Source organism: Equus quagga, chromosome 4 (assembly GCF_021613505.1).
Source record: "Equus quagga isolate Etosha38 chromosome 4, UCLA_HA_Equagga_1.0, whole genome shotgun sequence".
Taxonomy (NCBI): Eukaryota; Metazoa; Chordata; class Mammalia; order Perissodactyla; family Equidae; genus Equus; species Equus quagga.
Genome location: NC_060270.1, coordinates 26,403,597 through 26,410,207, shown reverse-complemented (window position 1 = coordinate 26,410,207; position 6,611 = coordinate 26,403,597). Strand labels below are relative to the sequence as shown.

The 6,611-nt window shown below is 39.7% G+C and overlaps 1 protein-coding gene across 1 annotated transcript in view; it reads left to right on the top strand.

The window, feature by feature from the left end:
* The window catches only part of MUC4 (mucin 4, cell surface associated), a 46,554-nt gene that overhangs the window by 10,536 nt on the left and 29,407 nt on the right, over positions 1-6,611 (top strand). The gene's annotated exons all lie outside the window — the stretch shown is intronic.

Here is a 6,611-nt window from a genome sequence, read left to right as displayed (position 1 = left end):
GGTTTGGGAAATTAAAAAGAAAAAATGTGGTTCGTAGACCACCTGTATCAGAATCACCCTGGACACATGTTCAAATACAGATTCCTGGGCCCCGCCTCACACACAGGGATGCAGATTCTGGCGGCGAGCCCCAGAATACATTTTCACAATCTCTGCCAGGGATTCGGGTGCACTCTATCTTTTGTGGACCACATTCTTACCAAAAAGAGCTTCTCTATAGCCCTACCGCCTTACCAGGATTTCTTACCTAAGAATAACCTTCTCAAGGTTAGTAGATTGGGTTATCTGCAAACTGTTTTCCTAAATAGTTGAGTAATTCGTTGAAGGAGTTGTTTAAGGTTGTTTAAATTGCAGTGAAAGACAAATGCAATACTGAAGTTTTGCTGTAACTAATGCTAATGTCTGCATCCTAACAACAAGCCCAGCAGTTTCAGAGACTTTCTAAGACTGTGCCTGCCCCCCTACACAGTAAAACCACGTCATCGACGTGAAGGCGCTCGCTTGCCTTCCGGTTCATTGGAGCAGGAGACTCTAATCAATTCAGCCCATGACTAGCAAGTTCTTTAAATAAAGACTCAAAAGGAGGACACAGCCCTGTTTGACAAGATTTAAAACTGGTACTACCGAGCGAAGATTTTTTTTCAAAGGGCAAGGACATGGGGAAACAGGTACTTTCTCGCATACCGCTAATGGGACTATAAATGAGCACAACTTTTCTGCGAAGAAATTTGGCAGTGTGTACTAACAACATGGAAATGTTTATAACAGCGTCAACCAGTAATTCCACTCACAGAAATTCATGTTAAGGAAATGAGCTGAAATAATGGAAGCAAAACAAAATATTATACACAAAGTTAGTCATGAAAGCTTCCTTTATAGTAGCAACACATTGGAAACAGCCTGTGTCCAACAGAAAGTTAACTATGGGCTATCTCCATAATGGAATATTATTTAATGTATAAAGTTAACTATGGGCTATCTCCATAATGGAATATTATTTAATGTATAAAGGTGATGTCCAATGTTCCACAAGGGGCTCACGCACACACTATCACATACACACACTAGCAGCACATGGAACAAGCATAAAGTAAGGGTTACTAAGGGAGAACTTACGAGCAAAGAAGCAGTAGAGGGCACGGGACCCCGAACTCATTATCTCACAGACAGGCGGGTGTAGCTGGACATACGGGAGGAAGGGCTCCAGGAGGGCGCTTAGCTGACCCAGCCCTGAGCCCGCTTTTCCATCCTCCAAAAGGAGGATGAGAAAGAACTACCATCTAAGATATAAAAGATTTGTCTCCCCTCAGGCCATGTTTACAAAGAATAAAAACACAAAGCAATGCTCATGATCGGGTAAAGTTAAAAAAAGAGGATACACTTGTAGTTACTAAGTCAATTTTGTTGATCTTTTCAAAGAACCAACTTCTGATTCCATTGATTTTCTCCATTTGTTTTTCTATTCTCCATTTCATTGATCTTTGCTCTAATCTTTATTTTCCGCCTTCCAGTAGCTTTGGGTTTAGTTTGTTTTTCTTTTCCTGGTTCCTTAAGTTGTAAAATTAGCTTTAGTCCTAATATTCTTTATTTCTGTTATCTTCTTTTCTTCCTTTCTTTTTCTCAATTAACTTTGCCAGGAGTTTGTGTATTTTATCTTCTAAGAACCGACTTTTGGTGTTATTGATTCTATTTTCAATTGTTTCTATATCATTAAGTTCTGTTCTTTCCTTAATTGTATCCTTCATTCAGCTTTCTTTTTCTTTGTTCTTTTTGATTTTTCTATTCCACCTTTTCACTGACAGTTTCACTTTTATGCAGAAGATATTCAATTTACAGTGTCTGATCTAAGACCATATCTCCTTTTCCCATGCAACCCTTAAAATCCAAAACTCTAGATCTCAGAAATCTGCAAATCTCGCGAAAGCACTGACATCCTCTTAGTTTTTAACTCCTTCACTCCTGAGTATTTCCCTTTCTTCTGATCTTGGTTCTGCATGCGCAGAATACATTATCTGGCGTTTGCAGGTTTTGTGGTTAAAGGCTTATCTCTTCTGCTGTATTGCTGGAAATGGAGCTGTACTACTTTTATAAACAAACAAACAAAAATCTTTACTTAAAAAAATTGGACTGTGCTATCATAAAACTTTTGCTGCTGATATTGACGTTAACAGAGGTGTGGCAGGCTCTGAAAAGACATTAATTGCCAAGAATCTATAATAAGTTTAGTAAATTTGTTACGTAAACAGCTTCCATCTGGTGACTCAAAGTCAGATGATAGAGCAATGCTCTTATTTATGTTCTTAGAAAAATGAAATAAGGTTAATAATAATTGCATACTGAATGTCTTCCAATCTAAACCTCATCTGGAGAAAGTCAGTTTTGGAACTTTATTGAGGAGAGGGCAGGCAGAGAATTTGGAGTGTTGTAAACAAATCTACTCATAATTCCGAATAAAAGACGTCTCCCTTCAAAGTTGAGTCATTCGGGGTTAAGTAAGGATCCAGAACTCTCCTAGCACAGCTCTGCAGCTCAGGCCATGCATTGTCCACACCAGCTTAGAAACGTGTCACCTGTAATTAGTTACCATTAATAAAGTACAAAAGCTGGCAAGTGAGTCACTTCTTTTTCAAGTAAATTAGACTTGATTCATAGTCATTCTCACTAACTTAAAAGTCTAAATTGCTTTCTTAAGAAGAGAATGTGGTGAAATTATAGTTAAGCCCAGGAAATACATTCAAATAAATTCTTCTCTAGGAGTTGGTCTCCGTGAATTTCATCCCTCCAACTAGTGGTGAGCACTAAGGTTAAAAAAAAGTTTGAGGACAGCTAGGGAACTAATGAAAACCCAAAAGAGTAAGTTCCTAAAGAAAACCAAAGACTTGGTTTCTTGGTTTGGAACCCTGGAGGACCCTGAAGATAAAGTTCAGGAGGACGGTACGCTCTACTGGCCGACGGAGCCTTTGTCTGTAGCTAGTGTGGGTGCAGTCAAATATTTTAAACAAAACAAGTTGGTAGTTAAATATTCTGCCTGGCAAATAAATTGAGGAAAAAAAAAAGGCATGATCAATTAAATGAACATCATGTTATGAAGTAACTAGAATTAGAGTATATGCACTCACTTAGACCTCCACGAGATTGGGACAAATGTTAACAATGAAAAACCAAAGTAGAAACTTAATTTGCATTTTTAAAAGGCCATAATTCAATTGAAAGAGTTAACACTCCCTGCCATCATGGAGTTTACAACAGTCTGTCTCCTCACCATTCTAATCTAACCTTGCCTTCTTCCTCACAAGGAAGGCAACTGTGACTTCTTATATTCCTGAGATTTTTTTTTTTAAAGATTTTATTTTTTTCCTTTTTCTCGTCAAAGCCCCCCAGTACATAGTTGTATATTCTTCGTTGTGGGTCCTTCTACTTGTGGCATGTGGGACGCTGCCTCAGCGTGGCTTGACAAGCAGTGCCATGTCCACGTCCAGGATTCGAACCAACGAAACACTGGGATGCCTGCAGCGGAGCGCGAACTTAACCACTCGCCCATGGTTGGCAAAAAAGCTCCTGCCTGAGATTTTTTTTTAACAATTGAAGCAGCCCTCATCAGATGCCTCCCTCTGAGGGCTCCTGCACCCCCACCCTTTATTCTTTATAGTAGAACTTTTTTTCTTTAAGCTTCCCTCCAGGCATGTCTAAACTTCTGACCTGGAGCACCTTTTATTGACCAGACCTAACCTCAGGGCTCATTCAGCCCCTGTGCTGCTTGGCTACCGAGGGATGGGCACCACACTGTGGGACTGAATATTTTCCCTTTATACAGGTATTATTTATTCTCCCGAGTGATGGAATTTGTCTTCATCTCTTTTGTACCTCTCAGGGCTGTCTTTTTTTTTGAGGAAGATTAGCCCTGAGCTAACTGCTGCCAAACCTCTTCTTTTTTTTTTTGCTGAGGAAGACTGGCCCTGAGCTAACATCCATGCCCATCTTCCTCTACTTTATACGTAGGACGCCTACCACAGCATGGCTTTGGCCAAGCGGTGCCATGTCAGCACCTGGGATCCGAACCGGCGAACCCCCGGCCACGGAGAAGCGGAGTGTGCAAACTTAACTGCTGTGCCACCGGGCGCGCCCCAGGGCTGTCTTAAGGGAAGGAGTATTTAGCAACTTTAGCAAGAAAGACTGGCCACTTCAAATCAAATCAAATCTGTTAAAATTTCATTCCTTGAAAAAACATTGATGATGCCTTTTCCGTTTGAAAAGCACATTCACATCATAGGATTAAAAAAAAATAATAGTGCATGTTGTTGACAAATTTACTTTTGAGCCCCTGAATGTGTATGTCAGAACCCTATACCACCAATCGAAGCACTGTCTTCTAAATATTAATGCTCTGAGTGTTTTGAATTTGGTTAATCGTGAAAAATCTCCTTCTTCTGATTAGGTATTTTGAAACTGACTATTGTCACCTTGGAGAAAAGAGCTCTCTTCAAAGAAGGAGCAGTGTCTTAACCTTGATGTTCACATTATTTAAGAGAACAACATCTCCTGATAAATGGAAAAGAGTTTTCAATAAAGAACCAAATATTGCAAATTTGTTAAAACTGGGTTCGTTGTTGCATCTCAATAATTGTATGTGAAAAAAATTTAGCGCCACATAAGGATTGAGTCAAAAACATGTTAGCTCTGTGTTTTTTTAAGAAACTTTTTTCTTGGAAGCTAAAGATAGGTTATTTTTTGGTAAAAAATCAGCACAAAGTACCTCATAGAAAATATAAAGAACTAACGTAAAATATAAAATGAAATTAGGTTATCACCGATGAACTTCTCCTACTATGCCTGTCTCTTTATCAAATGATTGAGACTTTTGTTGAGACCGTCTGGAAAAAGGGTCACAGGATGATTATCATACGCTCTCGGCACTTTTTCCTTCCTGGACCTTTTTCTCTGTTAAAAAAAAAGTGAAAAACTCTATTTTACAACTGTGTTGGCCTCAGGAGTAATGCAATCAAGGCTGGATTCATTATTACATGTTCATTACTATTACTTGATTTTTTCTTCTGATTGTAAAAGAAATCAACATGAAAATGGTTTTGAAGATCCCAAAAGTAGCTTGGCCTCCAGGTCCTATGGGCTCTGTACCTCACCTATCTGTGGCCCTGATGGCAATTTGTAAGGTGGCTGGTGCCTTGAGAAGCAGCTTGCTGAGGTTTGTAAAAAGGAGCTTATCCGAGCTCAGTATGCCACATGATGTTGAAAAACAAGCAGAATTCACTCTACTCCCAATTAAAAAGAAAAAGTGACAAAGGAAGGGAAGGTTCTGGGTTGTAAGTGGAGGGAACTCCCACAAGGAAGGTCTTTGGGGAAAGTGAAATGAATAAAAATAACTATATATGTGAATATACAGAGGATACCCTCCTCCCCCCAAAAAAGAACCCCATGATATCAAGAGAACAAGGAATCACTTGAAACTTGAGCCCTAATAAATTCTTTTCTATTGTTGGGTGCACTCCCAAATGCTTTATACTGAATAAACAAGGTTGTTAAAGACGGTGCAACTTGTTGACATATACTGTCAACAATACACGTATTTAGGCGCGTTGAGCATTCAAATACACAAGTTCACAACATTTTCCCTCCCCTTGCTCTAGAAAGAAGGTCCTGATAGGCTGGCAATGTTCTTGGGTTTTTCAGATGGAGTAATAGAGAGAAAGGAGGCAGGAAAAGAAGATCACAAGACATCACTAGGGGTGAAAATAGAAAGATTTTTGGAATGGGATTAGGAGATACGTTGAGAAGAAAAACTGATAGAGATATGGACTGGATTAAGGAGAAGAAAGAGAGGCTAAGATAAACAGAGAAGGCTACTCATCCTCTTTGAAGTGCTTGAGAAAAGTGTGTATAGGACATGCAACAATCTGAAATGTTTTGACTGCATGAACTGTGCGTGTATTTTAATTACAACACTGTTCTGAGAGTGAAGCACGTGGAGCAGGGCTTTTGGGCCGGATGTGGGAAGAGTAGGAAGCGTACTTGACTGATGTCCAGGACTAACTTTCCAAAATAATTGGTAATGGAGACAAAATCTTAGCACAAAAAAATACATTGCAGTATTATTTATGACTAGATGCCACTTGTGTTGGTGGAAAATTTAGCCATGATTAAGTAAATAAATCCTGAAAGCCAGTCATTCTGAAGCACTGTGTTTCAGTGGTAAATGTGCAAAATACCAGAGGAGTTAACTCTGCACTGTCACAGAGGTAACTGCTGATGTCTCATGAGTCCTTGCATCTAATACTTAAGAGATTGTCAGCACAGGGAAGACAATTCTTGCTACATTCTCCACAAATAGACACGCAATGACCAATACTGTGTTCAAGGAGAAATCCCCTAAGAGTATCAGACAACACCTTGAAAAACATCAGAAATGATGACAGGATTTTCCTCAACAGGCTACGCAACTTCTACTCCAGTCACCACAGCAAGCTCAACGACAACTACACAGAAGGCATCTTCCAGCACCTCTCCTCAAGGAACCTCAGGGTCTTCTATGAACCAACAGACTCAGAGCATGGAGGTCACCACAGAATCTCAAACCACCACCATCACAACAGAGGGCA